Genomic DNA, 22,541 nt, shown 5'->3' with positions numbered 1-22,541 from the left:
AATCAAATTTTATTTCTAATTTAGAGAAAAAGTTTTGTAAATTTCTCCTTGTTTAGATAAGTTTTTCCATTTTCTTCTTAAGATAGCAGAAAAATTGGTCAAATGATGATTGGAAGACTCACTTAGTTTAGATTAGCAATGTACCCTTAAAAACAATTAGTATGTAGTGCTAATGCATCTCTAGGTAGTGTGTGTCCAAACATCAAGGACGCTAGAATATTATGTTTGAAATAAGAGAGTTGAAATTTTTTTCCCGACTAACTTGTGGCTCATACCACTTCCACTAATTAACATTAATTACCTCATCAATGCTAAGCTAGAAAGTGAGATCAATATTGAAACCATTACCTCCTATCTATTGAGTAATGATATACTGTCCAATTGAATAGTTTTAAGCTTATGATATTGATGACCCTTAAATTTATGTTTATTCATATAAAGTTAGACTTTAACCCCAACCTAAAAGTTGGAAGGGATGCGATGCTTATCACAGATCTCCTTATACTTACCCTAAGAAGTCTAAAGAGCTGCCTACACATCTGCACGAATATTTGTCATGTTTTTAATAAAATCAGAAATTGTTGATGTGATGAAGTTGAAGAATGAGAAAGTAGAATCTCACATGGATCGAGAGGATGATATCCATAATATAACTCACAAGGAGAATGACCTATACAGACATGTGAAGATCAATTATAATCGTGCTACAAATTATAAAGATAACAACGCCGTTGCTTATTCTTATTATAAAATATCCTAATATAATGAACTAGAGTTTAATTGAGAACTTTAATTTGATCATTTGTTTGTAGATGGAAAGTGGTATAATAGTGAAATTGAGACCCCAAAACGACAGCCAAGTGACTTCCAAAATTGACTCAAAAATTAGAATCATGATTAGAAATAATAATAAAAAGGCAAACAAATAACACACCATACACTACTAACAAATAATTATGTAGTCTTAAGAACATCTGCGATTTTTGTTGTAAAGAATGAAGATGGTAACCCACTAAAACATCCGTAGATATAGACTACCATATTTGAGAGGGAATAAGAAGCGGTTGATATTAAGTATTTTTTTTTATTAAGAGGCTTAGATTCACTACAAAGAGAGCATGATTGAATGAGATATTCCTCTTGCTTCCTATAAAGATTTGTTGGGATGTTTTATTGCCTCTCCTAAATTTCAGAAAAGATTTATGTTCGAAGGTTCACAATTAGGGATGCTTCTATTGAGTGTTTAAACCCTGAGTTATGTGTTTACTCGCTACCCCTAGTCCCTAAGTCTCTCAATCGAGTTATTGGTACCCAACATTCAAATTCCGCATTACAGCATGTTAAGTGCTACTCACAGCTGTTGTATTACTGTATGAGCACACGAAGCCCTCACTCGTAGCCTTGGGATCTTTCACTGTTCATTTCATAGTTTAATTGCAAGCCTACACTGCTTATCATTTGCCGATATACATTACCAGATGTTTCTATTTCCCCAATCAAGTTACTATGGTGGTGACTGGCCTGCACACTAAAACCAATAGCATGAACTAAATGCTTAGCCTCTACAAACGATCTACCTATGCTTCCACAGCATTGAATGCTATCCTACTTTGGCATATTAAATCGTGTAACTAGTATATATGCATACATCTATAAAAACTCTATAATAGAAATAGAAAACACAGAAATATATGAGACAGATGAGAGTAAATTCTGTAACTATAAAAGATGGAAGCCGTCATGAAGAAGAACCATAATTCATAATCCTCCCATGTTATAAATGTATCATCAATGCTTGTAACAAAAACGGATGAGAATAAGGCCTTTGAAATCACAGCTCTCAGTGCAAAATTTCTCCGACTTGCAATCCTCTCTGCAATCACTTAAGCAAGCTTTTCTGTCTACTTAATCAGGCTTCTGTATAGGACACATTCTCTGTTTTGTACATACGTTCTTTACCTTTTCCTTCCAAAGACAGGTGGAAATAAGGTCTATGAAGTCACAGCTCCCTGTACAAAATTCCGATTTGCAACTCTCTTTACAATTGGTATCACTTAAAGCAGGCCCCTGTATTGGATACACTCTGTTTCGCAGATAAGTTTCTTAACCTTTTCCTCCCACAAACCTTCATATTTGTATTGTCTACATTATACTTGTCATACCATAATCTGAATATGCAATGGGCCGAAAAAAATATAATTCAAGAATTTATATTAATTTCATAGTTAATGACTCACAAATATATTTCAGCAAACTCAGTGCTCTGTGCTATGATTAGTAGAAATTTCACAATTTTTGTATTTCGTCCGAATCTTTAGGGCAGATTGTACACAACAGTCTCTAATATATACATGTGAACAATCCTCAATAAAAAAACGATATCTATCTACAAATGGATAGCAACCAAGGGCGTTTGAAGTACTGGGTGCTCCATGCCTCCATTTTAGTGTCCTTTCCACATAAAATCAATATTTTCCTTTTTTTCCGAAAACTTATTCGGGTTATTTGTATTCGAGCCAAAAGTATCCAGAAAACTAATTCCGTCAAGTTCAAATTGATGCTGATTTGTTGTAGAAACAAATATATTTTGTATGTCTATGGTTTAGGGAAGATGCGTTTATTATGCAAGAGCTATTGCGGAAAAGAAATTTTGTATGAGCATTTGGCCTTGGACTTATATCAATTGGCATAGCTGCTACAGGTTACCTCAAAGTTCTACCTAGATCTTTTGATGTAAAGGACTGACTTGCAGAAATGCTTTATATATATTAAGTGAATCAACTGTAATAACAAGATGAAAAATTTGTGAATTCATATTTTACTCATGTCCATCAGCTAAATGACCAAGAAAATAAAATCGGTGATATATACATAATAAACAAAACCTTTTATAGAAAAATTTATAAACCCCAAACAATAGAGGCCAAGTTAGAGAAAAAAAATGGGGACAGCCACAAGAAGCTACAACCCCAAATAATGAGCGCATGACTCCGCCTTGAGGTCGTGTGGCCGCAATGCTGAAATTCGTAACCCTAAAATGGGGCGAAGCTCCTCCCTTTCTAGACACTCTGCCCTCTACCCCTGCACATAAACACAATTAAACCGACTCAAGAAAATGGCATTGAGAAATCAAAGAGGAGCTATTCAAATCAAATAGTCAAATTTATCTGCATTACCTTATTAAAACCCCTTAAAAAAATGTCTGTAACAGCTTCAGAGAAGTTGCTGATGAGATTACAGAGGACCATTAAATTGTGATTTATAGTTAAAACGAGAATTGAACAGACAGCCAGTATTGCAGCTTTAAGCTCAGCAGATTCTAGAGAGCCCCCTCAAACAAACAAAATATCTCATCCTTCACAGTTAAAAACCTGAAAAAATGTTATTCATGTGCCATATCGCCAGCCCTCATTAGGCATCTCCAAAACCCTCCTATTACTCCAACGAAGGAACCTGAAGCCTTGTTCTCCTATTTCAGGTCTCTGGTCATCTTTTTTGTAAAGCAGAAGGTTGATTATCTGGTTCTGTAATGTGGCCCAGCCATTTCCGAATACCCATTTCATGCTCCAATATTTGTTTGCTCCTTGTATTTTCTTAGTCTCGCTGTAGGTCGTGTGGGAAAAACTTGCATATCTCAGCCCCTGCGGTCCAATTGATTACCACTTCTCGGGGTTTTATGAAATGTAAATGGGCTTTTTGGTTTCTAGTCGAAGTTTTTTCTACTGTGCAGGTAAGGATTCGAAATAATAGGGTCTGCTAGCAAAACGACCTTCATTCGCTCCTTTACCCAACGAATTTCCTCATCGCCTTTTTGATTTAATGTTGAGAAGCAGTATTTAATGGGAGTTTTTTATATACATTACTTCTTCACATTTCCATCTACAATTTTATTGTCTATGGACACAACTAGGTGGGGCCATCTTTTTTAAGTCTAGACTGTTGTCTATGGGGCTGATAGAATGCACCCGCCTCATAGTAATTAAGTATAACAATTCATGAGAAAAAGATATATGTTATTGTAGACGTATAAAAATGACCACATTCCTAAATGAATATTTTATGTTCATTTTTCTATTTGATTAAATCCAATTTAATTAAATTATCCACATTCTTCTATTTTATTAAGTAAATTACTCAATTTATTTAAATAAAATTCACTATACTATTTAATGAATAAATCATTTTATTCAATTAAATCCCCCTAGCCACTTTTAATTAAATTCAAATTTAATTAAATAGTTATCCTAAATTGAATAAATCTAATTTATTTAATTTCTCCAAATTGCGACCAGATTGAATGAAAATCAAATAATTCAATTAAAACCTATTATCCCCTCATCCACTTGCAAAATCCCAAACCCCTTCCTAACCCCTTCTAGAATATTCTAACCAATTCTAATTAACCTAACCCTCCTCTAAACTTTGTCACATCCCTAAGCAAAGGGAGGTCACTTCTCAAATGGCCCAAAGTCCTGGATAACCATTGAAGGTTTTCAACCTTCAACCACCAAAAACCCCAAAGTCTTTGAAAACCATTGAAGGCTTCCAACCTTCAACCACTTAATCCACAAAGTCTCCAATAACCATTAATGGTTATTTCAAACCCTCCCACATGGTTAAAACATTTGTTTTGACTCAACCTCTATCCAACCCAAGGGTCTCATCAGGTTATTAATGCTTTGACCATGATTATCTCTTAATCATTTGCACAAAGGTGTATCCTTGGATTAACTTCTAATTCAGTGGGTAAACCTAACTTAGACTTGACCCTTAGCCTTTAGATAACCATGAGGTCTCCTCAGGCCTTTAATGCCTCCAACCTCTTCTTTCAACCCAATCTGGTGTGGACATTTGTCACCATTTCATTGGTGCCAATTGTGCACATGGATCCCCAACTTTCAAACCTGGCCCTTGATTAAAACTTTCAATCCTGACCATCCATTGCCCTGTTTGTGCTATAAATAGAGCTCTCATTCCTCCATTCTAAACAATCATCTTTCAAATTTGAAGCATTACACTTATGCTCAAATTGTTTCAAGCTTTCATTTTATATATGCTCTTCATTTAGCCTCTTTTAGATCATAAATTAATCATGAACATGCATACTAGAGTAAGTTATTTATCATTTTAGTTCAATCATAGAAGAAATATAGTATGCTAGGATAATCTTCATACTAACCTCGTTATCTTATCATTTAGTTTGTTGCATTTCTAGCATCTCATCTAGCTTATAACACATCTCATACTAAGATCAGTTAAAATCTCTCTCGTTCTCATATTTGCCATCCCTAAGCCATTTTGCTCAGTAATCTGAGAGCAAAACATTGGTTTGAGGGACATTGTGAGATAGAGAACCATGGGACCCTCCTTGGGAAGCTGAGTAATGCATCGTTACTCCATAGCTTGCATCAAGAAGTCTTGTGTGTGTGTGTGGATTGTTATTTTACATATTTTTCACATTTTTAATTCTAACAACCCACTTTTCCCACATACAGTTATCATTTAATTAAAGGAAGGAAGGAAAAGTCATGATGAAAAGATTAAGAATCTAAAAGTTGTACACCTAGAAGTTAGTTGTTTGATGAATCATTAAAGATGTCTAATAACAAGACCACACTCAAACCTTTTATGGGCTCATATGGTCTACATAAACCCAATGAAGGACATTAAAAAAAAGTTTGAAGGTATTAAGACACCCATGAATTTAATGAAAACATAAAAGCATTGGCATTTATTATTCGAATGCAATGATGGTGATGAATGTGAAGCTTTGTATTTAAGAAAGTGCAACCCTTGTGCATGGTATCAAAATCAAGCTCTAAATTATAGTTGCTATTATTTTCTATATCTCAAGTTGTCATGCCCAAATTTACCACCTTTGGATGAAAGCACAACTAACAAATTTATTTTGACATAAGTATAACTTTTAAATCTCTACCTCCAAATAAAATCTTCAACAATGTGTGTTTTGTCATCTTTGTATTAACCAAGGCTCACATAGGTGAATTAATATATGTGCATAATTTCCAAATTTATTTATTTTGTCACTCCAAACACATAATTGGTCTTTTGTAGAACTTCGTTAAGGTTCTAACAATTGATAATAAGGTCCTTGTTATCATAGCATAATGTTTGTAATGATATAACCAAAAAAGTACATGTATCAAATGCTAACATAATTTAAACTAGATTGGACCAATGTAACACAAACTTCTTGCTAAGATATTGTTGATTCAACTCAAATATAGAACAAGTTTAAGCACTTTCCCCTTTTTTTATAATCACTTCCCTTTTTAATGACATATAACATAGCAAAATCCTTCGCATCAAATAAAGATTGAGCAGAAAATGAGACTTTATATAATATTGCATATCAAAAGAGTTTCAAACTATGGGTGCTTTGTAACCGTGATGAGGCTTGCTTGGTTGAGGGCTTGTTGAGGGGTCACCCCTTGCTTGTGGAGGAGGTGGTAATACCTCCTCCACGTTGCTAAGGCTCTCGCTCTGCCTTTTCCTTTGCATTTATTTTCCTTGCATGCTTTGTTGGTTGTTTTTTAGGCTGCACATGTAGATGCATATGATCTACAATGGGAGACGCTTTGGACGGGCCGACATTTATTGTTGAGCGGTCGGACGCCTTGCGGGTTGAGGCTGAGATTGTTAATGCTAAATCCTTTAAGGAGTTCCTGATTGACTCGACCTTCCATATCCTTCACAAAGCCAAATTTCTTTTGGTAAGTTCTTCTGAGTTAGAGAGCGATGGCGGTGGTAGAAGAAGAGGTAAGTGCCCTAGCCCTCCCTTTTTGACTCTATCTATCATGCCTAATGAATTAATGTCGAAAGTAATAGACATGGAAAAAATTAGGTTGAAAGATATTGCAATCTTTTTTGCGGCAGTTGATGTTGATAAATGCCCTACTAGAAATTTTTTAGATGATTGATTTAAAAATGTGTGGAATAAAAAACGTGGTTTTCATATTTCATTCTGTCGTATGATACAAAAAGGCTTGTTTGTTATTTTTTTCAAATATCATAAATCTCAGGCGAAGATTATCAAAAAATAGTATTGGGTTGTAGGTAAATGCACTTTTTGGGCCCTAAAGTAGACTCATGATGCAGTTAGTGAAGAAATTTTGGCATTATCATGCCCTAGGTGGATTCAAATTAAAAAATTATCGCCCATCTTGTGGAAGTTTATCCCACAGATTGTCGAACATATTAGCAGGGTCATAAGGATGGATGATTGCCCTAGCCTTGTCCCTCACTTGGATGCCAGAGATTTGGTTTCTATTAATCTTCTCCGTGATATACCTAGATTCATCGATATTAAACTCGATAATGAGCCCATATCCTACCTTATTGAAACCCTAGGTGGGATTAATGTGTGCTTCCTGTGCAGAAGAGACAGGCATATTAGAAGAAATTGCCCTATTCTCTCGTCTAGGAGAGGGGTTTTTAAAAAACCCTAATGATGGTAATGTGGCTCTAGACCGGAGCAACAAGGACCCCCCATCAGTGAATAAGCCTACGGATTCCCAGTCGTTGATTACCAAACTTGATTCTTTGAAGGAGGAGGTTAATAAGGTTGTGTTTGAGCCTCCTAAAGAGATTTGTGTGCTTGACAATAATGTGGAGTTTGGAGCCTTCAACGTCAACCCCCCTCCACACTCTGCGGTCTCTGAAGCCATTTCCCAACTTCAGGAGCCTCAAAAAGATGGCTTTAAGCTTGTTGTACCTAAATCTAAGAAGAATAGAAAGAAGAATGTGCAATAGTTGGCCCTAGAGAAGATTAGGGAAACTATGAGAAACAGGGGTGACAATTCACTAGTTATTCCCTCACGTAAGGATTCTACCTCAACGCCCATGGATGACAATGTTTTATATACTCCGCCTAAGATTAAATTTGCTGGTAAGAGTAAAAATAACTCTTTGGTTAAATCCATTGTTCGTTAATTTGAGGGCTTAGACCGTGCCACCAATGAGCTAGGTGGGGTTGGGAATTCTACCCCCTCGATGATCCAGAGTCCATTAAGGTCTCTAATAAATTTGACATTCTGTCTGAAACTCCGCCCTTGACCGTGGATTCGGTTGAAAACTGTGTGACTTTGGATCCCCGTGCGAAGAGGGAATTCCTCTCCCCACCCAACCCCTTGATGATAAGACACTTACCTCCTCGGTGACTAATGTTGGCTCTGATGCAAACTCTGCTTTCTTTGAGATCATTACTGTTGACCCCTCTGTTGGCAAAGCCAACCCTAATTATATTCCTACCCTGTCTAGCCTAGGCATGTCTGATGCAGATGTAGGTGGAGGAAGTGCTGCTGATAGCATTTGTGAGTCTGAGGTGGAGACCAAAATGGCCTTCGACATCTTAGTCACAAGTGGGGATTTGGACCATGGTGAAGATTCAATTTATGATGGTGAGACTGAAGGTGGGGAGATTGAGGAAATGGATGGTAATGATTCCAATTCCTGCCCTAGGAGGAAGAGGGGAAGACCTAGAGGTTCCAAGAATAAGATCTCTCCCCTTCCCAAGAAGCTTGATGGGAAGACTGACTTCCCTAAATGCTTTAGCAGTTTCAGGACTACCAAGGAGTCTAAGTAAGATCCTTTGTGCATGATGAAGTTCATATCTTAGAACATTCGAGGAATTGAATTCCCTGACAGAAAGCACATCATCAAGAGATTCCTCATCTAGCATAGGGATGTTGATTTTCTGATGTTGCAAGAGGTTAAAGCAATCAAATTCACACTAGAAGTGAATCTAGACTTCATCTAGAGAGATGTTATTAAATTTTTCACCAAGCATGATAAAGGGAAAGGAGGTATTGAGCTTTTAATCAATGGTAAATGGAGGGATTCCATACTTAGTTTTGGTCACTCTCCATGTAATAAAGTGGCTTGGGTCTCTCTCAAGATTGACAATTTTACTATTGGAATTTGCTCAATATATGCACCTAATGACTATAGAGATATGGCAGATCTATGGAGGTGGTTATGCACCCTTCCTGATATTCATTGGATTATGGGGGGGACTTCAATATGATTGAGAATCAGGAAGACAAAATGGGTGGAGTTGGCTTGGATTGGAAAGGAGGTGAGAGGATTCATTGGGACATGATGAAGAGCATGAGGAGGCTCTTTAACCCTCTTGAGGGTTGAGACAAGAATATAAGGGGACCTTGTTCACCTAGTGCAATTATCAGAAATTATGCAGTATGATCTATTGTAGACTTGATAGGTTTTATGCTGATAAGGACTTCTTCTCCTTTATTCTTGATGATCATGACGGTTTTGTGGTGGTGTGGTCAGTCTCTCTTTTTGACCACCACCTAATTATTGCTCACGTTTGTTTGAGGGATAACGCACCATCCATAGTTGCTAGTTATGAAAAATTTATGTTGAACACTAAGATGTTGGATGACCAAGATGTTCTTGCTGTTGTCTTCATTATCAGACAAATCAACAAGTGGAATAATGACTCACACTCCCACATTATAAGGTGGAATAAAAATATTAGTAGTTGGCAATGTTTATTGAAAATTGTTGGCCAAAAGATAGCAAAAGACCTCAGATACTTAGAGAGGATCATCTTGGACAACCTGCATAATGCTGAAGAGCTGGTCCAAAAGGACCCCGACAACTTAAAACTCTCCCAATGTGTGGCTTAGGCAAGAGATAACTTGAGGAGCCTCCTGAACAATAAGGTGGTTGGAGCAATGACTAGAGCAAAGGATCTAAATTATTTTTTAATATCCTAAGAGAAAAACAATGTAGAGAGAAAATTAATAGGCTATGAGTTGATGATAAAGATATTTCTAATGTGGATGATATCAAGAAAGAATTCTTGCTTTTCTATCAAAATAAATTTTCTTCTGAAGACTCCCCCTCCTCTTATGAAGACAGGGAGAGGTGCATAAATCTTATCCCTAAGCGTATATCCAATGAGGATAGCCAGAATCTTAAAAGACCCATCACAGTGGATGAGATCAAAAAGGCCATCAAGACACTTAAGGATGATAAGGCCTCTGGTCCTAATGGACTCCCCATTGAGTTCTACAAGGCTAATATTAACTGGATTAGTGATGATCTTCTAGAAATTTATGAAGAAGCTCTAGAGCAAGGATCTCCAGGCCTTGACATCAATAAGGGTATCATTAAACTACTCCCCAAAGATGAGGATAAATCTCTGATTAAGAATTGGTGTCCCATTACCCTTTTGAATGTTTCATAAAAGATTATGGCAAAAGTTTTGGCCCTCAGAATTGAAGGTATTTTGCCTAAGTTCAATTTATCCACACAAACTGGTTTCATAAAAGGTAGATATATCCTTAAAAATCTTATCACTAGCTGGGAGGCCATGGAATGGGCTAAGGTGACCAATCAAAAGGTTGCTATGTTCTTACTAGACTTTGATAAAGCATATGATAAAGTGGAATGGGGATTCATCACCATGATGCTTGGAGCCTTTGGTCTCCCCAAGGAATTTTTCAAGTTTGTTCAGGTCCTCCGCAAGGATGCCTCTGCTTAGATAGAAGTTAATGGTTCCATCTCAAAAGCCTTCAAACTTGGCAAGTCCATTAGACACTGAAAACTGCATTTTTCATGCACCCTGGCCTGAACCTCCTTTGCACCCCGCTGTCCCGGAGGTGGGACCAGAGCGCCCAGCGCCCTGGTCCCTGGGTCCTATTTTGGGCCCGGTTTCCTAAGTGATATCGGGTCTTTTTGATTGCAATTTGGAAATATACTTCCTTGGTCGGCCTAAGGTCGGGAAAATCAGTCTATCAGCCCTAAATGACAAGTATATAAACTACATTTTCCTCTCTCATTCGATATGATGGAAAAGGCGTGGAAACTATACTCAAGCATTCAAGCATTCAAGCAATTGATCATTTCAAGTCTCCATTCAAGGCTAAGTGTTGCATTCAAGTCAAGGATTCAACCATTGAAGAGGAGATCACTTATTACATGCTACATACTACAACATACAACATCTAAACCTTCGCACATAAGGATACCAACATCCTTAGAACAAGGTATTAGTACTTGTTTTACATTACAGTCATTTACATTTACATCTCTTGCTCATTTCTTGGTTAATTCCAAAACCGGGGTTTGACCTAAAGGCAAACCCCTAATCCCTAACCCCCCATCGTCTTCGCTTTTCTGTGTGTAGGTTGCAGGTACGCGGCTGAGATTGAAGATCTGGAATCCTTGTGCAGAGACGAACCGATCCCCCTTCGTTTCGCGGATTTTTCGGAGGACCGTGGCGCCGGGCGCCATCGTCCCGACAGCTTTTTCTCAAATTTGCAGGACAGCGCCGTATCGACATTTTACTGCTAATTCCAGGTCCGCAGCTTCATCCTATAACCTAAACTCAGTTTATAAGTGAATCTTTATGACTTTCTATGCATCCTTAGCTTAATTTCCTTAATCAACATTCTTTACAAAAGAGGGTAGCTTTGCTTTCCAAACCCTTGAAATTCATCTAGCATCCAATCTTACCTTGTGTGGGATTGGATCTTATGAGTTTCAACCCCTCTTTTGAATGTAAAGTCTTCCCCCTAAGTGAAAACCCATCGAATCCTAGCGAACCTCCCTTCTCTCTCCTCGGAGTTAGAAGAGGGGAGACCAACTAGGGTTCGACAGCGATTTTCCGCTTTACATTTTGGTGAACCCGACGTGAACATCCTTTCTGATTTTTCATGCTTAGATCTGAAAATTGATTCCTTGATTACATTTCCATGTTTGATCTTTTGCAAAATTTTAGAGGTGATTGCATAAAAACCCTAAAATTTCTTTTTGAAAATTAAGCTTGTGAAATGTTTAATTATTAATGCTTGCTTCAGATCTGCTTTTCTATTATAAATTATCAATTCATATCTGTACTTTAATTTTGAAAATTAAGTGGTTAAATGTCAAAACCCTAATTTTTGAAACCCTCTTAATTCAACCTTTGTCCGACAATTTGACCGATCAAAACATCTCCAAATCAGCTGTAACTTTGGATTCTGCAATAAAATCACAATATCTTTCATCCCTGAAAATTTGGAAAAAAGTTGCGAGGACCGTGTTGCACTCCGAGCGCCATCGTCCCCGACATTTTTTCCAAAATTTCAGGAGCGAGATCTTGCTGTATTTTCCTGCTAAAATCCAGAATTTTGGCTGATTTTGTCAATTATAACACTTTCAAAATTACAGTCAAAATTGGTCTTGTGATTGCTTGGTTTAAGGCTTCTAATCATTCAAAAATCATTGAAATTGAAATTTTGTGTCAAAATTGTGTTCTTACTATCCTAAATCTGAAAAGTGTGTTTGCATTCATTCGAAATTTCAGTGCTTTATTCAAATTCTTGCAATTTGTGACTTTTGAAATTAAGTGTTTAATTACAACAACCTTGATTTCCGCTTTCAAAATTGAATTTTGTGTGAAATTGAGTCAATTTTTAAAATTCAAAACTTGCACTGCTTTTGACATTCCCTCTAAAATCATAAAATTCAAAATTTCAGTTTCCCTCTCTTTTTCAAAATTCAAATTTTGCATTTTTCGACAATCTTGATAGGGTTCAATTTTGAGATTGCAACTTTAATTTGGCCTATCTACAGATCGTAAAATCCCTCAATTTTTTCAGATTAGCTCTAAAATCATCATACCTTTCATCCCTGCAAATTTCGAAAAAAGTTGCAAGGACCGTGTTGCACTTCGAGCGCCACGGTCCCGAACATTTTTTCCGAAATTTCGGGAGACTGTTGTGATTGCATTTAACAGCTTAAATCTGGAAGATTGGCTGTTTTTACTGAAAATTGCTACCTCTAAATTCAAAATCTTTTCTCTCTCTCTAGTGCATGAGTTTTACAACAACAAGTCCTACTTACACTATTCCCGTTAGACGAAGCTGTAGAATTAAGTCTTTCCAAGGTTTAACTACTGAGGAGATGGAACCTAATTTGAGTAGCCTTTTTAACGAGGACATGGGTAATTCCTCTAATCCTCCGAATGATGAAGAAGCTCTCCATGAAGTTTCCGTTGAACAACTTTCCAAATTGGATAACCAATTTGACGATTTTCACCAGTGGATGTCTCATGAGTATCCCGATAGTCAAGCTCTTCCTTTAATTGAGGGTCTAAAACGCATGCTTCAAAGTGATAAGAATGGAATTGATGTTTTGCGTGGTATTGCACACATTGTGGATTCGAATGTGATGCCTATGAAGAGTTGTGCCGAATCCTTAGGTTATACACAACCTCCTACACAAGTTAATCATTCTATTCCTTTGACCACTCCTATTGCTAGTATACCTACCTTTACATCAAACATCATGGCTACTTCTATACAAGACATTCCTCCTGTGATTACCAGTCATGGGGGCAATCCTCCTTCTTCAGTTAATCCTCTTCCTTCATTCAATCCAACTTCTTCGTACATTCCTTCAATGAGTGTTCCTATTACATCTTCACAAATGAACATGACGCAAGGGGGCAATTCATTTAACCATTCCATTCCTCCTTGTAGTGTTCCTCCTATCCAATCATCCCCTATGGTTGACTATCATAGGGTCCCACCACCTTACTCTTTACCTTCTTTCAATAACATCACACCTCCATCTCAATCTAACACACCTAATATGAACTCTTCGACTGAAGCTACCATTAATAATCTTGCACAAACTGTCTCTTCTTTACAGCAACAAATTGCCTCTATGAATCAATCTAAGTTTAGTGTGCCCACATTTGATGTTGCGAGCCCACTTTCTCTTGACATTGTTCGAGCTATCCCTCCTAAACATGTTGAAATCCCGCATCCCGCATCTGGAGCTTTATAATGGTAAAGGAGATCCTCTAACACATGTTAAGACTTTTCAAACAATTTGTACTGATTTTGCTTACGACCCAAGGTTGCTTGCGAAACTATTCACTAGAACATTAAGAGACAAAGCCCTACAATGGTATTGCTCGTTGCCTTCTTATTCTATTACTTCTTTCGAACAACTTGCAAATGCTTTCATTCAACAATTTCAAAACAATATAAGTCCTAAAGTTACTTTGATTGATTTAATGCATTGTAAACAAGGTGTTAAAGAAAAAGTGACTGATTTCATTGGTAGATATAAGCATTTGTATGCTCAAATTTCTTTTCCAGTGCCTGATAATGATATTCAAAGAATCTTTATTTCTAATTTGCAAAAAGATATTCGAGACAAACTTTTGTTTTCTGAGTTTACTTCTTTCCAACAATTGTGTGCCACTCTTCACAATTATCAACTGACTGTGAGTCAAATGGAACAATCACATCCTATGGCTCCGAGTGATAAGGGTGATAGCAGTCAACAACCATTTGGGAAGTTTAAACCGAACAGAGATTCCATCAAATTCAATGAAAACATCATCAACAACAATGTGAATGCAGCATCAGGTGTGCCTCCTATTTCTAAATTTTTCAGGAAAGAAAGAAAGTATACTCCTTTGAATGAATCATTGCATGATATTATGAATAAGTTATTGGGACAAAATGTGCTTACTCTTCCTCCTATAAGACAAATTGATCCTGCAAAAATTACTTCCCCTTATTTTGATCACAAAGCTTTTTGTCATTTTCATCGTCAGCCTGGTCATGATACTGAAAAATGTTTTTCTTTAAAGGGTAAAATTCAAGATTTGATTGATAATAATACTATCTCTGTTTCTGGAGTGAATGATAAAGGCAACACATCTGTAGCTCCTCCTAACCAAAATCTTCAGATTTTTACTGATCCATTGCCTTCTCATACCTCTAATGCAATTGAGGCTAATGACTCCTCTCTTTCATCTGATGGTCTTGTGTCTATGACTCCGAATGTGATTAACTTTGTAGAGCAGCAAGAAATCCCTAAAGAACCTTCCATCACATTTAATTCTAGTGAAACCATTAGAGCACCTGATGGTCCTTTATACATAGTTGCAAAAGTTAAGAATATACCTTGCCGTGGAGTGCTTATTGATCCTTCGTGCATGGTTAATGTTATTACTGAAGAAATTCTTTTTACTTTGCAATTGAATCAAGTGATATATGACAAAACAGATGTGATTGTGAAACTATTTGATGCATTTTCTTCTCCTGCAATTGGTTCTATTACATTGCCTATTGAGGTCCATAATAAATCCCTTGATGTGAACTTTGCTATTATTCCTTCTTCCGAACAATTTCGTGTGAAGCTTGGCTATCCTTGGCTATCTTCCATGAAAGCTATTGCTTCTCCTCTTCATAAGTGTTTAAAATTTCCCCATAATGGTGAAGTTGTTACTGTCAATCATAGTCTCTTTAAACCAGCTGAAAGAACCTCTAGTGTTCCTATTGATTACTTTTGGCCTAAACAATTTCAATCTCTTCCTCCGCGAAGTGATCATCTTTTCAAAACTTATCAAAAGTGGAAAACAGATATGATCCTATCTTTAAGTGAACCTAGAACACCTAAACTTGACATTCCTATCATTCTTGAGAAGGAAATTCTTCCTTTGAAAGATATAACTAATGTCTTTCCTCAAGAAGATTCCCAACCCGTCCCCATGGATGTGACTATGTCTATGCCTGATAAATCTTCTAAGAGTAGATCTATACCTCCTCGTCATGATGGACTTGGTCTTCTCCCTAAACCAAAAATTTCTCCTTTATATGGAGCAGTTCCTCCTCCTGCCTTTTATAGAGAAAAGAGACCTTCTTCTTCTCCTATTATTCAACCGAAGAGACCACAACCTAAACACCCAAGTGCTAAGGATGAGAACATTCCTCCTCCTCAATCTTCTACACTTCCTACTAAGACTAGACGTAATCGTTCTGCACACGAACGCCGACGAAAACGTCGTCTTAGGGCTCAAGCAGCCGCTTCTCAAAATTTACAATCTCCAAAAACACCTTCAACAAGCATTATTCCATTTTCTCCTCAGCCGGATATTGAGCCTAAATCTCCTAAACATAAGATGCATGATGGTCTTGATCCTGTGCGAGTTAAAGATCCTATTTTTATAAATCTTGATGATGATATAGATGAAAATGTTATTCATGATGAAAATGTTACTCCTCTTGCTTCTGACAGTGAATATGAACTTGTTGATGTTGATAACCATTTATCTAATGAATTTTCTAAAGCACTTATCCTAGCTCCTAGACAAGAACAATGTGGCTCGGAACATGAACATAGCCCTTGTTTGGATCTTGTGATAGCTTCATCTGCTGTGTTGGATGTTCCTCCTCTAGCGTGTTCCCTGCCTTCCCGAAACATTGATCAGCAAGATCGGGGGGTAGATGACGTGCTAGACTAGTTACATTAGCATGGCAGATTCTCTCCCCCTCTCTTTTGTTACTTCTTCTATATGTTATTCTCATTCTTCTATTTGTTGTCCTTAGTGTTGTCTACTTGAGGACGATGCAAAGCATTGAGATCTCTTTGGTCTCTCTCATGTTGACTCAAAAGACACATGTGTTCCCTTCTTCTAGGTGACCTTCCTTGATTGGGGAATGAAGAACAATTATGCATACATACATATGATATATACATGACTTATCATACAGCATACTGACCCCGAGGAAAGCAAAGTCACCTCGTGCTTTGTGTTTGTGTTCATTATCCTTAGGTTTATCTCACACTTGGGGGCTAAATCCTTGCGATAACGTGCTCCTTTCCTTTCTCATTTTCTATGTGTATCACTACGTTAAAACAATCACCCCCGTTGAGGTGTGTGCGATCGTTTTAACGTAGGGGGGCATACACCCTGTCTATCCCTTCACGATACTTGAAAATTTCTTGGCGAACTTAGCTTTGTCTTGAAAATTTTTGGTATTTCTTTTGCATGACTCATAGTGAGGGAACCTTACTAATGACAGTCATGGTTCTCCCTCGTGATATTCCCTTTTACTTTGTCAATCGAAGTCGTAAGATCCTTAGTCCACTGGGGGCTTGGTGTGTCTTGCCTCCTTGACGTGGTGAAAGTCTTTCAATGTTGTTTCCTTGTACTTTACCGGAAGTATGAGCATACATACTCCCGCTAAAGTGGGGGCTAAATGTAGCGTCCTAAAATTGCGACACTTGCAATTTCGACTGCATTTCGGTCTTCACGATGGCGACGCAACACGCAACCTGAATGGAGACCCCAAAACTTGCTCACGACACTGAAAACTGCATTTTTCATGCACCCTGGCCTGAACCTCCTTTGCACCCCGCTGTCCCGGAGGTGGGACCAGAGCGCCCAGCGCCCTGGTCCCTGGGTCCTATTTTGGGCCCGGTTTCCTAAGTGATATCGGGTCTCTTTGATTGCAATTTGGAAATATACTTCCCTGGTCGGCCTAAGGTCGGGAAAATCAGTCTATCAGCCCTAAATGACAAGTATATAAACTACATTTTCCTCTCTCATTCGATATGATGGAAAAGGCATGGAAACTATACTCAAGCATTCAAGCATTCAAGCAATTGATCATTTCAAGTCTCCATTCAAGGCTAAGTGTTGCATTCAAGTCAAGGATTCAACCATTGAAGAGGAGATCACTTATTACATGCTACATACTACAACATACAACATCTAAACCTTCGCACATAAGGATACCAACATCCTTAGAACAAGGTATTAGTACTTGTTTTACATTACAGTCATTTACATTTACAGCTCTTGCTCATTTCTTGGTTAATTCCAAAACCGGGGTTTGACCTAAAGGCAAACCCCTAATCCCTAACCCCCCATCGTCTTCGCTTTTCTGTGTGTAGGTTGCAGGTACGCGGCTGAGATTGAAGATCTGGAATCCTTGTGCAGAGACGAACCGATCCCCCTTCGTTTCGCGGATTTTTCGGAGGACCGTGGCGCCGGGCGCCATCGTCCCGACAGCTTTTTCTCAAATTTGCAGGACAGCGCCGTATCGACATTTTACTGCTAATTCCAGGTCCGCAGCTTCATCCTATAACCTAAACTCAGTTTATAAGCGAATCTTTATGACTTTCTATGCATCCTTAGCTTAATTTCCTTAATCAACATTCTCTACAAAAGAGGGTAGCTTTGCTTTCCAAACCCTTGAAATTCATCTAGCATCCAATCTTACCTTGTGTGGGATTGGATCTTATGAGTTTCAACCCCTCTTTTGAATGTAAAGTCTTCCCCCTAAGTGAAAACCCATCGAATCCTAGCGAACCTCCCTTCTCTCTCCTCGGAGTTAGAAGAGGGGAGACCAACTAGGGTTCGACAGCGATTTTCCGCTTTACAGTTCTAATTGGTGTGGCAGAGCTGTATTGACAGTTTGGAAGCTTGATACAGAATAGAGAAGTGATTTCTAATGCATCATGGTTCAAAACCCTCCAAAACCCTACCTTTATGGCTATAAATGTGGATAGTCACTATTTGACCATCTCAAGGCTTAAAAATTGAAAAATCTATGAGCTAGGACCTCAAATAGTCTATCCCAATCAAGAACCATGGTTACTTTGACCATCGTAGCATTGTGTGAACAAAATTCACCTAAATTAGGCCTACTCGGCTAGTTGCCCTTTTTAGCCCTGTTTTGTAAAAAGTGTGAACCCGATTTGGGAAAGGTTGAATGGTCTTGAAGAACCATTGGAAATCATTTGAAAACACTCAAGAAAGCCTCCTAACACCTTGGTATGGGTAGTGGTACTATATTTGGGGTTTAGTCCTATAAGAAGGGTTTGAGTAAGTGTTGAGTAAGTGAGCTTGAACAAGGTCTTTGAGAACAAAACCAAGAGCAAGTTTTTAACTCCTAGTCTAAACCTTTTGAAGAAGCTAAATGCTGCTAAGGAACAATATAAACAATGTGTGGTGAGTAGGGGTATTAGGGTGTTGAATTTGATGGGTTGAGGAATGAGAGCATGGTAGTTTGAGTTGAGCAAATGTATGAACAAACAACATCCCATTTGCCGTTCACAAGCTCTGTTTCCATTGGCTTTCGAGCCCATGTAAATTTTAAATTTTTTTGAATGGTTTTATCTTGCCGCCCATATTATGTTCATATGCGACAAACAACTTTCCAGATCGAACCATTTTATGCGTACTCTCGGCTTGCGCCAAAAATGGCAGCTTTGGAACAGGGTATGGGCGATCCTCAGGATATGCGCTGGTAGACATGTGTGCAAAATGTGGAAGAAAAGACAATGCATCTGAACTGTTTGTGCGATATGCACAAAACCTTGGTCTCTTCGAATGCTACGATTGCAGGATATGCACAGAATGCATTTGTTGAAAAAGATTTAGAAACCTTCAAGAGGATCTAATCGGCTGCAATCTTTGCTAGCATCCTCCCTGCCTATGTCAAAATGGGAGCTTTGGAATAGGGTTTGGTCATCCACCACAGGTTAAAGGTAAGGAATTTTATGGGATATTGTAGTTGCAATGGCTTTGTTATACATGTATGCAAAATGCCTAAAACAATGTGGTCTCATGAAATGCCATGCTTACAGGATATACGTAAAAGGAATTTTTTCAAAAGGCTTTTGAAACTTTCAACCAAATGCTATCAACAGATTTAGAGCCAGATCGCGCAACCTTAATGGACAAAGGGTTTTTTCCATATGTATAAAGCTTAATGGAAGGTGAATTTTTGTCAGATATTATCATTGGAAATACTCTAATAGACAGATAAGGAAAATGTGGAGGCATAAACGAGGCACAATGCCAAAAAAATGTGGTCTCAGAGAATGCAATGTTTGTCGGATATGCACAAAATGAATTTTTTAAGGATGCTCTCTAAATGTATTTGAATTAGTGAAGCAATTTAGAACATATTTTGAAACTAAACTTCGTGTTAAATGTGCGTGCAACCAGGTAGGTTTAGAGAATGTGGGTTGTACATATTTTAATTACATGGGTAACCTTTACTACGTTACATTTTCGATTGATCATTATGTATGTGCTTGAACTACTTGCTTGTGTTGCCTACCTTGATGACAACTTTAGCTATATAAAAAATATGTCAATTAAGCCAGAGGTGAATGTGTGGATCTGTCTTCTCTTGCTATCTGTAAATCACATATGAATATAGGCTTAGGAGTCTTTAAGCAATGATTTTAAGAAATATTTGACAAATGTTCTTTATACCTTGAAACATCACCTCTAATTTTAGATAAAATCAAGGAACCTTTTGTTGATGTTGGTCCTTTAAGCCTTTACTTTGCATAACATTTTTATTGAAAGGACTCTAATGTGCTTCTCATTTTTTTTAGTTTGATTTTGTTGGCTATGAAGCCTCTTATTGAGATATTTGATAAAAAAATTTATGTTTTTGTCCTTATATTTATGTGATATCTGACTTACCCCTTTCTAGGTGATGTTGGGTTCTATATTAGGAAGTGCAATTTATCAAAGGCAAGTTCTTCCTTTCTTAATAGAACCATGTTTTGTCTACTATCTATAACCAATCTAAGAAATCCTTCAATAGACCTCCTTATCAAAAATGTTCTTGTTGTAGCATTTTTTCTTTCATAATACTTGTCACATGCCTAAATATCTTAAACTATAGAAATTTATAAGTGTTAGAGGTGATTGTGTCAATTGGTAGCCTTTATTGGGCTCAAAGGTTTCCTCTTGCCAATATTCCCCCTCCATTCCTTGAAACCAAACATTTACATTTTTGTTTAAGACCTTTGATTATTTTAGTCATTTAGATTCCCCATTACCTATGTACTTTATCATCAATTTTCCTATTCTTTTCCTTACTACTTTACCTTTGGCACTAGGATTTCTGTCTCCATGTATTTATGTACCTGTTAAGTTAAAAGACTAATCCATGAGCCTCAATTATTCTCCTTTACAATTTCCATGATTTCTCTCCTTTAGCATTGAGTATTCACCATCCTTAATTCCTAATTTGAGGATACACTTTTCCTTTAAGTCTAAAAAACTTGGGTTTGTTTATTTTCCCTACTCATTTTTCTCAGCCCACTTCCCATCTCACTTCCTTTTTGTGGAACCAATACTTGTAAGATTACTCATACCATCATACCCAAAAGGTATAAAGTATGTGGTAAAACCAATCTTTAAACCTTGAAAGTCTTCCACCTTATTTCCCTTGCTATTTTTTCTTCTAGTAGTAGATACACCACATTAATAATCCCTAACTCATTTCCATTCACCAAATGTATGAACAAAAAAAAAATATGGAAGATGACAAAAACTGAGGAATTAATAGAATATCATGAACAATGATTCAAAAGTGTGGTTAGAAAGATACGAGATACCTTGACATAAAATAAATGAATTGATTGTTTTATTTAAGGGTTAAGCTCTCATATTGTAGTAGAAATAGATGATAAGGTTTTCTCTCTATACAAGGATGCAATATAATTGATAACTGTAATAGAATCATAGTCAAAGATACAGGAGAATGATGTAGTAGGAAAGGATGAAATTGATCATTTTAATTAGGGTTCAAAAATGTAATATTGAAGTTATAAATTGTAATGAAACATAAGAAAGTTGAGACTTCTCCCCCACTTAGAGGAAGTACAAGTTTTGGTTTAAAAATTACATTAGGGAAGAATATCTAAGGAATGAATGTTTGATAATCAAAGGCATCAAGAGGGCTACCACACTAAGAGAACTTGAGCAATTAAGTAAAGTATAAAGTGGGACAAAGATACACAAATAGGTGTCCAATGTTAGGTCATTAAGAAGAAGAACATGGACCAATAGTTCATGGATTGACTAGTAAAGAATTTTTTGGATGTGTATGGAGAGAACATAGGGTTTAACTATAAGAACATTCAATGTTTGTCTGCCCTATATGGCTATGGGAACTTTAATCAAGAGAAAGTATAAGACCACTTAACAATATATAGTATATGGTACTACAAATCAAGATATATGACCCTCCATGAGTTACCACAATAACTATTGAGGAGATGGTGGGGGAGGCTACCACAATAATAATAGAGATACCACACAAAGGACCAGAAGGTCAAGATATTATAACTATGGTAAACTAGGAAATTATGCTAATAAGTGCAAAATAAAAAAAGTACGAAAAATTTGTATATATAATTTTGTGGTGATAAATCATATGATATTTATAATTATAAATTTAATAGCTCTATAATAATGTGTTGGAACCATTTATTAGAAAGTGAATAATTGTCTAGTCCAAATGTAACATATGATGGTAAATAAGGTATGAATAACTAAAATAGAGGAGAAAACAAATCAAATATAGAAAGTGAATGTATAATAGGATAATCCTCATTGACAAAAAGGAAATAAAAAGTAATACAAAGGAGGGAAAAAAGAAAAACTCAAGAAAAATGTGTCATGTAGAAACAGAAGAAAAAAGAGAAAAAGAACTTCAATAGTTACTAGGGTTGGATTAATAGAAACATATCCTAGGAGAATATTATGAAAGTGAAGATGAAAAGATAATATTTAGTTAAAGGGGGACATGATTCAGTGATAAGGAATTCCAAAGAGATAATTAAGAAAAATAGGTCTATATACTAAAAAGAATTGGTGAAATTGGTAGAATAAAAAGAGGTTGGTGTTTAATGGTTGAATAGGATGAAGCTGGATAAGGTAATTCAAA

The 22,541-nt window shown here is 36.9% G+C and overlaps 1 long non-coding RNA gene across 1 annotated transcript; it reads right to left on the bottom strand.

The window, feature by feature from the left end:
- Positions 1–2,849: 2,849 nt before the first annotated feature.
- On the bottom strand, positions 2,850–3,794 carry LOC131856256 (uncharacterized). Its single transcript, XR_009358383.1, has 2 exons — positions 3,177–3,794; positions 2,850–3,081 (listed from the first exon to the last, which is right to left on the bottom strand). It is a non-coding gene; the product is annotated as an uncharacterized LOC131856256 (long non-coding RNA).
- Between the last annotated feature and the right edge of the window lie 18,747 nt (positions 3,795–22,541).

This window comes from Cryptomeria japonica, chromosome 7 (genome assembly GCF_030272615.1).
Source record: "Cryptomeria japonica chromosome 7, Sugi_1.0, whole genome shotgun sequence".
Taxonomy (NCBI): Eukaryota; Viridiplantae; Streptophyta; class Pinopsida; order Cupressales; family Cupressaceae; genus Cryptomeria; species Cryptomeria japonica.
Note: the sequence above shows the minus strand (reverse complement) of the source record. Positions and strands in the feature narration are given on the sequence as shown.